This window comes from Alexandromys fortis, unplaced genomic scaffold (genome assembly GCF_014885135.2).
Source record: "Alexandromys fortis isolate MF-2015 unplaced genomic scaffold, M_Fortis_MF-2015_v1.1 scaffold_0, whole genome shotgun sequence".
Classification (NCBI taxonomy): Eukaryota; Metazoa; Chordata; class Mammalia; order Rodentia; family Cricetidae; genus Alexandromys; species Alexandromys fortis.
This window is the reverse complement of record NW_026067949.1, coordinates 3,226,805-3,238,741: the sequence shown is the minus strand read 5'-3', so window position 1 is coordinate 3,238,741 and position 11,937 is coordinate 3,226,805.

Here is an 11,937-nt window from a genome sequence, read left to right as displayed (position 1 = left end):
ATTGTAACAAAGTAAGAGTAGAAAATGTGGAGAAGCATTGTTCAAGCTGTTCACCACCCAAACCGCTATTTACATAAGTGCCAGGAAAGAATGTGAAGCCACCATCAAACTGTCCCTTTATTGTCTGAACCTTGGTTTCTTTGTCAACTAAATTGTGATGACAGCAACGTTTATAGGATAAAAAACAAGAGATTATGATTCTAAATTTAGTCCAGACCACACATCCTGTGCTCTGGCCTGGCCAGATAAGTGTGGCTCTCACCCTTTATCTAAGAAGGTACTTTATATAGCAGACTGAGACAATTACAGAAAGCTATATAATTGATGAAATGTCAGAGAACAACACACCAACTGGTGCTCATCCACTACACCTAAGGTTTAATGAAAAGCTTGGAGGAGGATGCATAAAAACTGTAAAAGCCAGAGCTCCAGGATGCCTGCTGAGATACCATGTCTTCTGTCTGTGACAGGGAAGCTGTTCCTATGATAATTCAACAGCATGGCTGCCGAAACAAGACCTGCATACTGACAGCACTGTTTGGCATGACATTGTGGAAGAGGAAAGTCTCGTGGGTCCCTACCCCTAAATTAAGAGCTACAGGCAACTAATGACTGCTGAGACGGGGAGAATCAGTCTTCCCCGGAGATGAGTCCCTAATTGGTTATCCAACACAAAGAGCTCTGCTCTAAAAACATACACATTTGAACAACACTAAATGGACTCAGCAGGTTGGATTTATATATTTATTTGTTTATATATGTGTACATCAGAAAAAAGAGGCCATGAAATAAAAGAATTTCTGCAAAGCAACTGTGTTTTCCAAAGTATATGTACTTCATAACATTTATGTGCTTTTTAAAGTAAATATAATTCCATTTTAATTGTGCAACACCTGAAGTTATATTCTTACTATGCCTTGACTTTACTAGCAACGATCTTTCCAAAAAAATGCTATTTTCCAGGAATATAATCCTTGTGGCTGGCAGGAGTTATCATTTCCAGAAGGATAGAGTAGCATGTAGAAATGCATTTTTTCTGTGATGAGCTGCATTTAGGACAGTTTTGCATAAAGAGGTTTTATGTGTGCATAATGAGAACAAACTTGCTGTTTCTTAGAAAGAGGCCTCAGGATGGCCCTCAAAAGAAAAACAACCATTTAATGACAGCTAAATTCATCTACTATCTCCTGAATTCCAAGGGAAAAAAATTGTTACTTGACTTTCATATTATATCTAATATCACATTTTTACATTCAATATACCTATCATCATAACCATTTTAATGGGAATCAGATTAGATTTTGCTTTCACATAAATATCAGACAGCATTGAATCAAAAACCCAATCCTGATATGCCTGTTTTCAAAACCACAGCAGTGCCTTTGTGACAGAAAGACAGAAGTCATCAGGAGCCTGATATCTCCAGAGGCTGGGCAGAGAGGATTTTACCAAGTGAATGTGTTGAATGTATCGGGAAGCCTACACTATGATGTACTCATCACATTGTTTGTCTAAAATACATCAGGATTATCTGGACACTTCCTGGGTGTGCAAGTGAGCCAGCGTACTTCCTGTGTAAGAAAGTCCACGGCACTGAGAAATTAAATGTCTCCTAAATGTCTATGGGCACAAGCACTCTATTTCAGGGCAGGTGACATTTAAATACTGGCTTGAGAGATAATTAAACAACCAGACATTATTGTGCTGGCAAAGAGAATACCATGTAGAAGAGACAGAGACGTCAGCAGGAAAAGCTGCATAGAAAACAGTTTTCAGGCAGGGAATGGATGCATTACGTCTAACAATGTGCATGAGAGAAGCACAGAGAGCCAAGTATCATTCGTACTTTATAGACTCCACAATCTAGGCAGGGAGACTTCCACATGTGAATGATGAGCTACAAAGTGAATGGAACTCTTGAAACTGAAAAAAAGTGCCTTCCAAACATTGTCTTAGCTCCTTAACTGCCTTTCCCCACCCATTTCTAGCTCTACATCACTAAGCAACTCCTTTATTAGAAAAAAAAAAAAAAGAAGAAGAAATACTGCCCAGGCATAATGATTACAGTCAGAGCAAATAGCAATAAAGGTAGCAGAAACATTGTTAAAAGGCAGAAGCCCAGGACACATGCTACAAGATAGTGAAATGTTGAAGGAGTCTGCTTGTTAGTTTCCCAGCCTCTGAGACTACCAAAATACCACACAGAAACTGTATTAATTAAATCCCTGATTGGCCAATCACTATAGCATCTTTCTAGCAAGCTCTTACATATTAAATTAACCCATTTCTATTATTTTATATTTTACCACAAAGTTTCAGCTGGCAGCTCACATCTTTCCCCTCTGGTGGCTACATGGAATCTCCCTGACTCTGCCTCCTCTCTAAATACTTCTTTCAGCCCAACTTTACTCTGTGAAGTCATTGGCTGAAAGCAGTTTCCTTATTCTATATGTTGTTATAAAAGCAACATATAGGTAGAAGGACTTCCCACACTATTTCCCCTTTCTGTCTAAATGAAAAGGAAGGTTTTAATGTTAACATAATAAAATTACATACAACAAAGCAGTTATTTACCAAGGGTTATAGTTACAAATTTGATATCTGTTATCTTTTATTATAACTAAGGAAAACCATAACTATAACTATCTATTCTTCAATCCATCAAACACTCCAATAGAATATAATATTACCTAAATTAGCAGGAAGTGCATGGTAAGCAACTTCCAAAACTCTAGAATTGACAGAGACATCTCGCTGCCTGGACAGTCACCCAAAGTTCTGACCATTGGGGCATCCACCTTCAGCCTACAGGTCCATAGTATATGGAAGCTTTTCCATGAAACATAAAATTTCAGAGACAGCTCCACCTATATTGCCAGTTTGTCAGTCACTTTCTCCTATGTCCTGCAGAATGTCTGGCAGACTCTTTCTTGAAGCAGGAACCCCAAAAGACTGTCTCACCTTTTTTAGGCAACTTCAGCAGTCATTTTTCTATGGATCCTGCAAGTCCAGTTCATACAGAATGACACCAAGCAGTCCATGAAAGATCAGTTTCTCAAATGGCTAACCAACTCCATCTTTCTCTTGAAGTAATTGGTGTTGCCAGGAGCAGATGTGTCTCATGGTCACAAGAAGTCCTAAATTCTTAAAACATTTTAAATGCCATATTCGGAAGGTCTCTGAAAGATTTGAATAATACCTATCCAATTGAGATATATCTCTATATATCTAGAAAACCTAACTAACATGACAAATTTAACTATTATCTATTAACCTATATTTGTTAATTATATATTTTTAATGAGCTGCACAAACACAATAAATTAATCAAGAGTACAAATATACATATAACAAAATTGTCCTTAAATTTTTAGCAGTAAACTAAGATCCATACCAATGTAAATCTCTATAGCAGTGAGTGTCCTCTACACATAACAGAAAAGTTAGTGATTGCCTGAACAAGACCTAAATATTGACACCAGTTGACATGCCAGTTTGGACAGATAAAACTTCAAAAATTCTAACCCTAGAAAAACAGCAGACAGTCAATATGGAGAGATGAGAAATTAGTTTTTTCAAGAGACCAGCTCCCACATAGGTCATTCAACCTTAGTGATCAGCTCTGAACCCACGCACTTATGAGCTAAGTTAAATAGACTCAGTATTGCACATGCACACATCTGTGTGTGACACAACAATACTCACATAAGAAGAAATCATAAATTTTGGAGGAGGGATATGGGAAGAGTTTGAGGACAAGAAGGGGGTAGGAGTAATATAGGTCCAGTGGTCATATATGAAGTTCTTAAAACAAAATGAATTGGGGAAAAAGCCCTCAAATTTTTTATACACATTAGTTTAAAAGCTCAATAGTTAACCATACACTTTTCCTGAAGGTAGCATATAAAACTCAAGTTCCTAAAAATTGAGCCTATTGATAAAGGAGCCTGATTTGAATTAGTGGATTTTCCAATTTTACTCTGAATAAAAACTACTAGGGACGTTCTACCATGTGTTGACCATAAAAAAAAAGCAAAGAACTGCCCCTCAGAGGACAGTGGCATTACTACTACTACCCACTGTGCCTTAGGTCATAATGAAGAAAGTTCATTGAATGCTGTCTGAATCGGGTCTAGAGATTACTACATTATAGTGATATTCTTATTGGCTCTTTGCACTATGAATAGGTACTTTAACTATTTATCTTCTTTTAGAAGAAGAGCTTGATACACGATTAATAAAAACTCAGGGTCAGAAATTGGGGTTGAACCTGAAGATCTGAAAAGCAAAAGAGTCAACCATTGGTTCTTACTTTGACCTCAGTTTGTAATGGTGATCCTGCCTCCAGGAATCTCAAAATGTGACTCTGTGTTGAGAGCTGTTTCCTTCCATTTTATAATCTTCTCTAGGACTGGGATTAAAGGCATGCAACACCCAGTTTCTATGGCAACTAATGTGGCTACTGGGATTAAAGTTAAATGTTTATGGCTACTGGGATGAAAGGTGTGTGTTACCATGACATGCTCTGTAAGGCTAACCAGTAGGACTGTTTTACTCTCAGATCTTCAGGCCATCTTTATTTATTAAAATACAATTGAAATGCCACTACAGAAGCTGAAGCATAGAATGGTTACATAACTTTGCGAAGAATCCTAGTGCATAAGGAGAGCAATAAGAAGATCCATTCTCTGTGTATGCTTGGCTGAGAGGTCAACAATGTAGTTAACTAGTAGCTGGTGATTATCCTGGAACAGAGCTCTCATGCCTAACTTCCCAAGCATCAACTATAGTCAAAATTGACAGTCAGTGGTGTAAATGTGCTATGTTATGGACTATATATTGTCAGGAAGTCATGGTGGGATAAGAAAGAAACAGAGACAGAGAGCCAATGTTGATGTTCCAGCAACAATACATCTTACCCAGAAAGCAAGATAAAGTAAACAGGAGAATCTGCCTGATGGCAGGAACTCTCCTTGAAAGCTGCATGCTGGGAATTGCAACTGGATCTCATGCCTTGCAGAAAATACTCTTGAAGCTCTCTGTAGGGAGTCAAGCAGTGTAGGGCCTGATGAACAATTTAGGTGAGATGACTTAATCCGGCTTATGCCTTCTGAGGATCTGACCTCACACTTGTGCCTCTTCCAGGTGTGGTCTCATGCTTTAAGAGTGTGATTTGTTCTGGATAAAAAGCTTGTCTTAGCAAGTGTCCCAAAAAGCCTGTCATTTCCTTCTCTCTTCTGAATACATGTGAGCTGTGCTGCCCTCCAGTTGGTGTCTGCAGTCTTTGGGAGGATGAGATGGTTGTTTAGGAGCCATTCTGCCATAAGAAGATCCCGTCTGTGTTACCACCTACCTCTTCCCTTCCAGTGGCTACCTAATCTTTCCTTCCAGAATATCTGAGTTTACACAAGGTGAGGCATTTGCTAACTTGATAAAGACCATATAAGAAATTCATGACTAAGGGGATTCTTAATAATATTTGATTCTGATATTTCTGAATCTGTTCCTTATTTATAATCTACTTTAAGAATGGAGAAAACCCTAACAATTTTGGTGACATATAGGAATCTATTCCTCACACTGAGTCATCTTGCCCAGTCTTAATATATAAGGAAGTGCTTAGTATGACAGTCTGACAGCAAGTTGGAAGACCTGCCCTTTCCTGAACAGGAATGAAAGAGAAATGGATTGGGGGGTAGACAAAGAGGGGATGTGGGGAGGGACTGGGAGGAGAGGAGGGAGGAAACTGTGGTCAGAATGTAAAATAAATAAGTACATCTATTTTTTTAAAAAAAAAAGAATGTAGAAAAGAGGGAATGGAAAAAATAAAGAGTGAAAAAAGAGGGAAAGATAATAGGGAAAATAACATGAGCAAAGAAAGAGAAAAAAGTAAGTACTTTGACTAAGTTCAAAGTCTTGACCAATTAAAATCTCAAACACCCTCTCCTTTCCCTTTTTTTTACTTCTCTTCCTTTATTGTGCCTTCATATTCCTGGAATGGATCTATAAAGCAACCACACCCTAGGGATTCCTCAGAATGCTTATCGGTAATTGCACAAAATTGTCCAATGAAGAGTGTCTAAAATGATGGTTCAGCAAAAATAAGGCATATGTAGTTCATCATTTTAGCATGTACAATTTGTAAACGGGGAATGGGACAGTAGAAGGACTGCCTGAAGACGGAGGAGGAAGCATGCAATGTGTGGAGACCTTCCATTTGGCATTCGGGAAATGCCACTTTAGACAGAGTGCTCATGGAACATGCATAGAGATGCACAGAGAATAACCTGATTCCGTCAGATTAAAGTGGATTTGCTTATCAAGGAATTACTGAGAAGATTATAGAATTTCCAGAAGCCTGGACACATGGAATTTGAAAATGTACAGTAACAAAATATATCTTAAAGCTATCTGTAAACATCTGGTGAGAGCCTACGATCTAAGTCACTCAGGACATCAAGGTAGGAGAATTGTTTAAAATTAAGTTAAGGGAGGCAGCGCCTCTTGCACCAGCAGTAGCAACAACAAAAAGTCTAGTTGGTAAGAGCTCTACTGCCTAGGAGGTCATGTGAGCTAAGTCAGAATGATTTAGAGAATAGAGGAGGTAAAACATCCAGTTCTGCTAGGCCCCTGGCTAATTTTCTTTTTCCCAAGTTGAAATCATAAATGACAGCTGTCACACATGTAAGTCTGGTTGCTCCGGATAGAGTCTGAAGTCCTGAGTCCTGGGATCATCTATGTAACTAGTCATTTGCTTTAGCCTTCATTCACTTTTCTACATACAAGTTCTGTGTTTGCCAAAGGACATTCCTCTGCTTCAGTTTCTTTCTGCACCCAGAGACTATAAGAATAAAGAAGAAAAGAATGACTAAATAGTCTTAGCTCCTTTAGACATCTATAAAATGCTAAGAGCCCTGTTCATGGTCATTAATGTTTAATTATTACTGGAAAGGAATATAGCACATACACAGAAATCTCCAAAGACACTGTGTCAAGGCTCGATATCAACTGCATCCCCGTGGTACTGTGAGAAAAGCCTTGCTGAGCTTCTGCTTTCCACTCTATAAAATGGTGGTATGTTATCTGGCTCACAGAAGGAACATAATGATCAGAGTGGATATCAATGTCGAGTGCCTGAACCCTGAGCAATGAAACGAGGCTAACACAATGAGAGTCACAGATTTCCCATGTCCTTTTCCCCCTCGGTCATCGGGCCACACTGTTTCTCATCTTATACTAAGCAACTCTCATGTATGATTTCATAATACCTTTTAAATACTGCCTGAAGCTCATGGCTGAAATTTCATTTACATTTTGTAGCTGTCGTTGGGAGCAGGGCTGACACGAGAGCTTATTTGACTTGTGACCCTATCCTACTCAAGAAAGTTCATCTTTTTCGTCTGTACAGAAATGCCCACCTTTGTGGAATTACTGCAGATTCTGATTGCTTACTGAAGCTATCACAGGCATTTGACCCTGGCTCTTTTTCTGCTCTCGGCACTTTTCTAAAAGCCTGGGGATTTTGCAGCTCTTCTACTTCTCTGGGCACCATAGCCCTCAGCGGAGGAGTCCTGGCCAGACTCAGAATTATTATCTCATCCTGACATCAAATACCCACTAGATAAAAAGGACAAGCAGGCTCCATAAGAAGAGTCTAAGGGAAGACCAAGGGACAGCAATGTCCTCTTGACCATAATCAGTATTTTCTGCTCTGCTTTGAAGTAAGGAACACAGTGCTCTCATGTATACAATTTGCATGAGGCCTCAGGTTCAAACACTTCTGCTTTTTTTCTTCAGAAACTGATAGGAAAGAAAAGACATCCAATGGCTGCTAACCTTTAACCAACAACCCAATACCAACTTTAAATGAGTTTGTGTTTTGAGTTCATGGGAACTGGAGCACAAGAAAGAGTTCAGGGTCTTTCTATTTTCTGTTTCCCCATTATGGACCAGGTAGTGAATTAGGAAAGATCAGAATCTGCTGGAGGGTAGAAAGTTATCGACACATGGAAAATTCCAGTGGTAAAAGGTCCATAGGAAATACATCTGACATATTCCCAGTTACTTGGCAAGGTTTTGAAGCGAGTTCTTAACAAGACTAGCTTTTGAAAGAATGGATTTATTTTTCAAGCAGAGAGAAAAAGAATGGCAGGACACAAAGATCAGAGCTCCAGGGATTTGAGCCTCGAAGCTTTGAGCTGTCTTTGAAAAGTACTTTCTGGATACAGGGCATACTGCGGTATACATGCATCTTCACCAGAGAAGAAATCATCTACTACTTATGCCCTGCCTGGGCTCTGGGGCACTCTCTCAGGCTTATTCGTTATATCTCATTTCTCCCACTGTGGCCAAAGGAGATGTGTCTATTCCATCTTTTCTTCTGAGATAATTGATACTAATAAGATATGCATGGAGTAAGGTCACCAGAGTTTAAATTGAAATCCAGATTTGCCTGGATTTAAAACCCTTGAGAAACACAGCATTTCCCCGCAGAGCTCCGTGAGCCAACAGCTAATGCCAGAGCAGACTGTTAACAAGAGAAGATGAGATCTGTGACTAACAGGAGTGTCTGCAGCTCAGAGAATGGCAGCCCTCTTTGCTCGGGACTGGGGGCTTTCTTGGGATGCAAAACTGTTGCTGCCAAAATCAGAACTGGTCACCTCCCACCCCCACATGGATAAATAGGAGTCAGGAACTGAACGAGGTCTGTGTAGAAGTCAGGAGTTTAGACTAGACAGACTCTTGTTAGTTGGAGACGACACTGAGGCGAGAACTGAAACTGTTATCTGAGGGATGGATTGAAGACCCTGAGAACAGCATCTCTGTGGCTTGGGATGAAGGTTGAAGAGGGACATAGAGAAGAAGAAGAAATGGAATAAATTATATTTCCTTTTCCTCTAAGGTGGTGATTCCACAGCTGGAATCTATCCAGCACAGAGGTCTACATTATAAATTGACTAAACAGATTAAAAACTAGCAAAAGATTTAATCGCTATCTGTTACAGGTTACACTGAGTCCCTGCCTTAAGGAAAAATTTAAAGGTTGAAGTCATACTCATAACCTTAATATATAATGGCCTGTTTTAGAAATAGAGTCATCACATATACAACTAACTAAGATGAGGGCAGTGTAATGCGTGATTCTTATCTTATAATTGGTATCTTTTTAAGAATATTGTCACATCCATTCAGACAGGCATGGGGACCATCACATGACCAATGAAGTTAGGATTAGAATTGGACAGCTGCAAGCAATGGATTATTGTAAATAAAACCACTGGAAGCTGAGAAAAGGACTGATTCCTTCACGGGTTTCAGAGGCATTGGCAGAGTCGGATGTCAGGCTTCTAGCCTCAAGAAGAATGAATCAATACAATTCTATCACCTGGACCTTACCATCTACAGTGTTATGTTATTACAGCCCTAGGAAACTGATAAACTCGCCAAACTCTATCTAAGCTTGGTTTTGCCACAGAGAGACTGGATGGACATAGGGCATGATATAAGGGGTCTACTGAGATGAAAAGGGTAGCAACCACCATTAATCCCAGCACTCAGGAGGCAGAGGTAGGCAGATCTCTGGGGGGTTGTGGCCAGCTGGTCCACTAGTGAGATAATGAACCCAGGAAAGCCAGGGCTATATAAAAGGACCTTGCCTTAAATCCCCACAATCAAGGAAAGAAAATAAAAGATCTCCTGAGATATAGAAAGCAGACCGTAAGTAGAGTCTATTTTTCAATAAATTATCAAACACATTTAGAAACATCAAAGGTATTCCTGAGAGACTGAGATTCAGAAAGAACCTCACTCCTTCTCACAGCTGCACAAGTAGACAGTCTTAGAATGAGGAAGCCAGTGCAAGTCTATTTCACTTCAAAACAGGTTCTCAGATTCTCTCCCCTTCAGAGTACCCCGAAGGAGTGGCTATTAAGTCAAGAGAGACAGAGACCAACCTGAACAAGGTGGCAGAACCCTAAGCAAAGTGAAAGCAGAAGAAACAAAACCTTGAGGGCTTTGGGGCAGAGCCTCGGAGAGGACGTGCAGAAGGCCTCACACCCCAAAGCTCTCAGTCACCATAGTGTAATCCACAGCATCTGCAGGACCTGTCTTCCATCTTCTCTTTAGGCCCCGAAGCCCACCAGGGGGCACAGACAAAGCGTGCTCCTGGAGAGTTCAGTGTGAGGAAGTCTTTTTTGAAGTCTCTGGGGCCAAAAAGGGAAGCCACTTTCCTAAAGTTAATTACTTTCCCTGTGAACATCTGATTAGAAATTTCATTTGCAAGCCCCACCTGCTGCGCGGATGTCCCCTGCTTTAAACTGGATGTTCAGAGAATGTTAAATTCCTAATATATATCTTCATCTCCTGGAGAAAACAGAACAGTGATTATTTTAGGCCTAGGGAAGTTAGGATCTAGTCACAGACTTCATCATCCCCTTATGCAATCTAGGAGAACTGGGAACAGATCGGATGAGAAGTCTCAAAGGAAAACATGCTGTGTGTAAAATTAGCCTGAGTCATTCCCCTAAGCGAGAGGCTGAGTTGAGACAAGAAATTATTTTTTAAATTTCTACCAATAACCTCTTCACTCTGACAATGAGATGTAGCTTTTGGAAATGAGCCAGGATGTTGGTGCCTCTTTGTTACCGAAGCAGCTGCTGCAAGATTCATGGTCTAGCAGGAAGACATGGGGCAGCAGTCAAGGAACTCTCTCCAGTCTCCATTTCCCCATCTATGAGGGAAAGACATTTATTCTGCTGTGATTATCAAGTCCCTGGATATTCTTTCAAGTCAGTCTCTCCCTCATATTGTTTATCTTCCATCCAAGTTTTGCACATTGCACCATTATGATAAAAAAGAGAAAACACATTAGGCAGTTAGTGAGTTAGGTTGGACAAGATGTAGGAAGAGGCCTGCAATGCTATACAAAAATCCGTGTGAATAACTGGGGAAGAAAGGGTAAACTGAGTCTTGGTTCTTGCCAAATGTATCCATTCATTTATTCATTTGACTCTATACCTCCTATGTCTCTAAATGAAATGGTAAACATTGGTGGTAAAAAGTAGAGATCATCAGTAAAAATAGCAAAATATCATCCTTGGATACGGGAAACCCCATCCTGGCAAGGTGAGAGAAATAAATGGTTAACCACAACTGAGCATTGCAGAGGTGCAGAACTCGAGATGCAATGGATGCAGGAATCAGAGTCCTTCTCCTGTCCTTTTAGATCATAGAGAGCATCTCAGAAAAGACAAATCTGGGGACGAGAATGGTCTAGAAAGTAGAAGGCCAGCACTTAGATAGAAGCTCAGTTAGTTACTCATCTTTACTTCAAAGTTCTAAGATTTGTTACCTCAGTGACCCAATAGTCAAATGACAGAAAGCCTTTCAGGACCTTGTCAGAGAAAGCAAGTGATGGAATAATCACTGTCTTCATGGTGACCTGAGAGCAGCATCAGTATCTTTGCTGACATGCAAAGCAGTAAGTCCATTGTCTCTGTGTCCTATGCATCAAGGGCATCACTGGAGTATATGGTGAGAATCCCTGTGTAAAGCTCCAGAAATATAAAACTGAAAATGGAAACTATAGAAAAAATAACAACTTTTGATAAGGGGTCTGTTACAAAATTGTCTTTGTTAGAGAACTGTAAACAATGTCTACTCATAATGTCCAAAGGACAACCTGGGGAACCAGAGTTTATTAAGCTCATTTGCAGAGCATGGATATAAGATTGGTGGCCCTCAAAGTAGTTGTACTAGAAAGTCTTTCTCCCATCATGGTTGATAACTTCCCCATGGCCTCACAAGGCAGCCCCCTTCAGTTAACTTACCCTAGCCTATAAACTCTAGCTCCTCATGGGACACCAAGGCTACATGCAATTAGTGAAGAATTACATAGGAATAAAGAGAGTGGCTGGAAAACCAGGTAAGCCCAGTGAT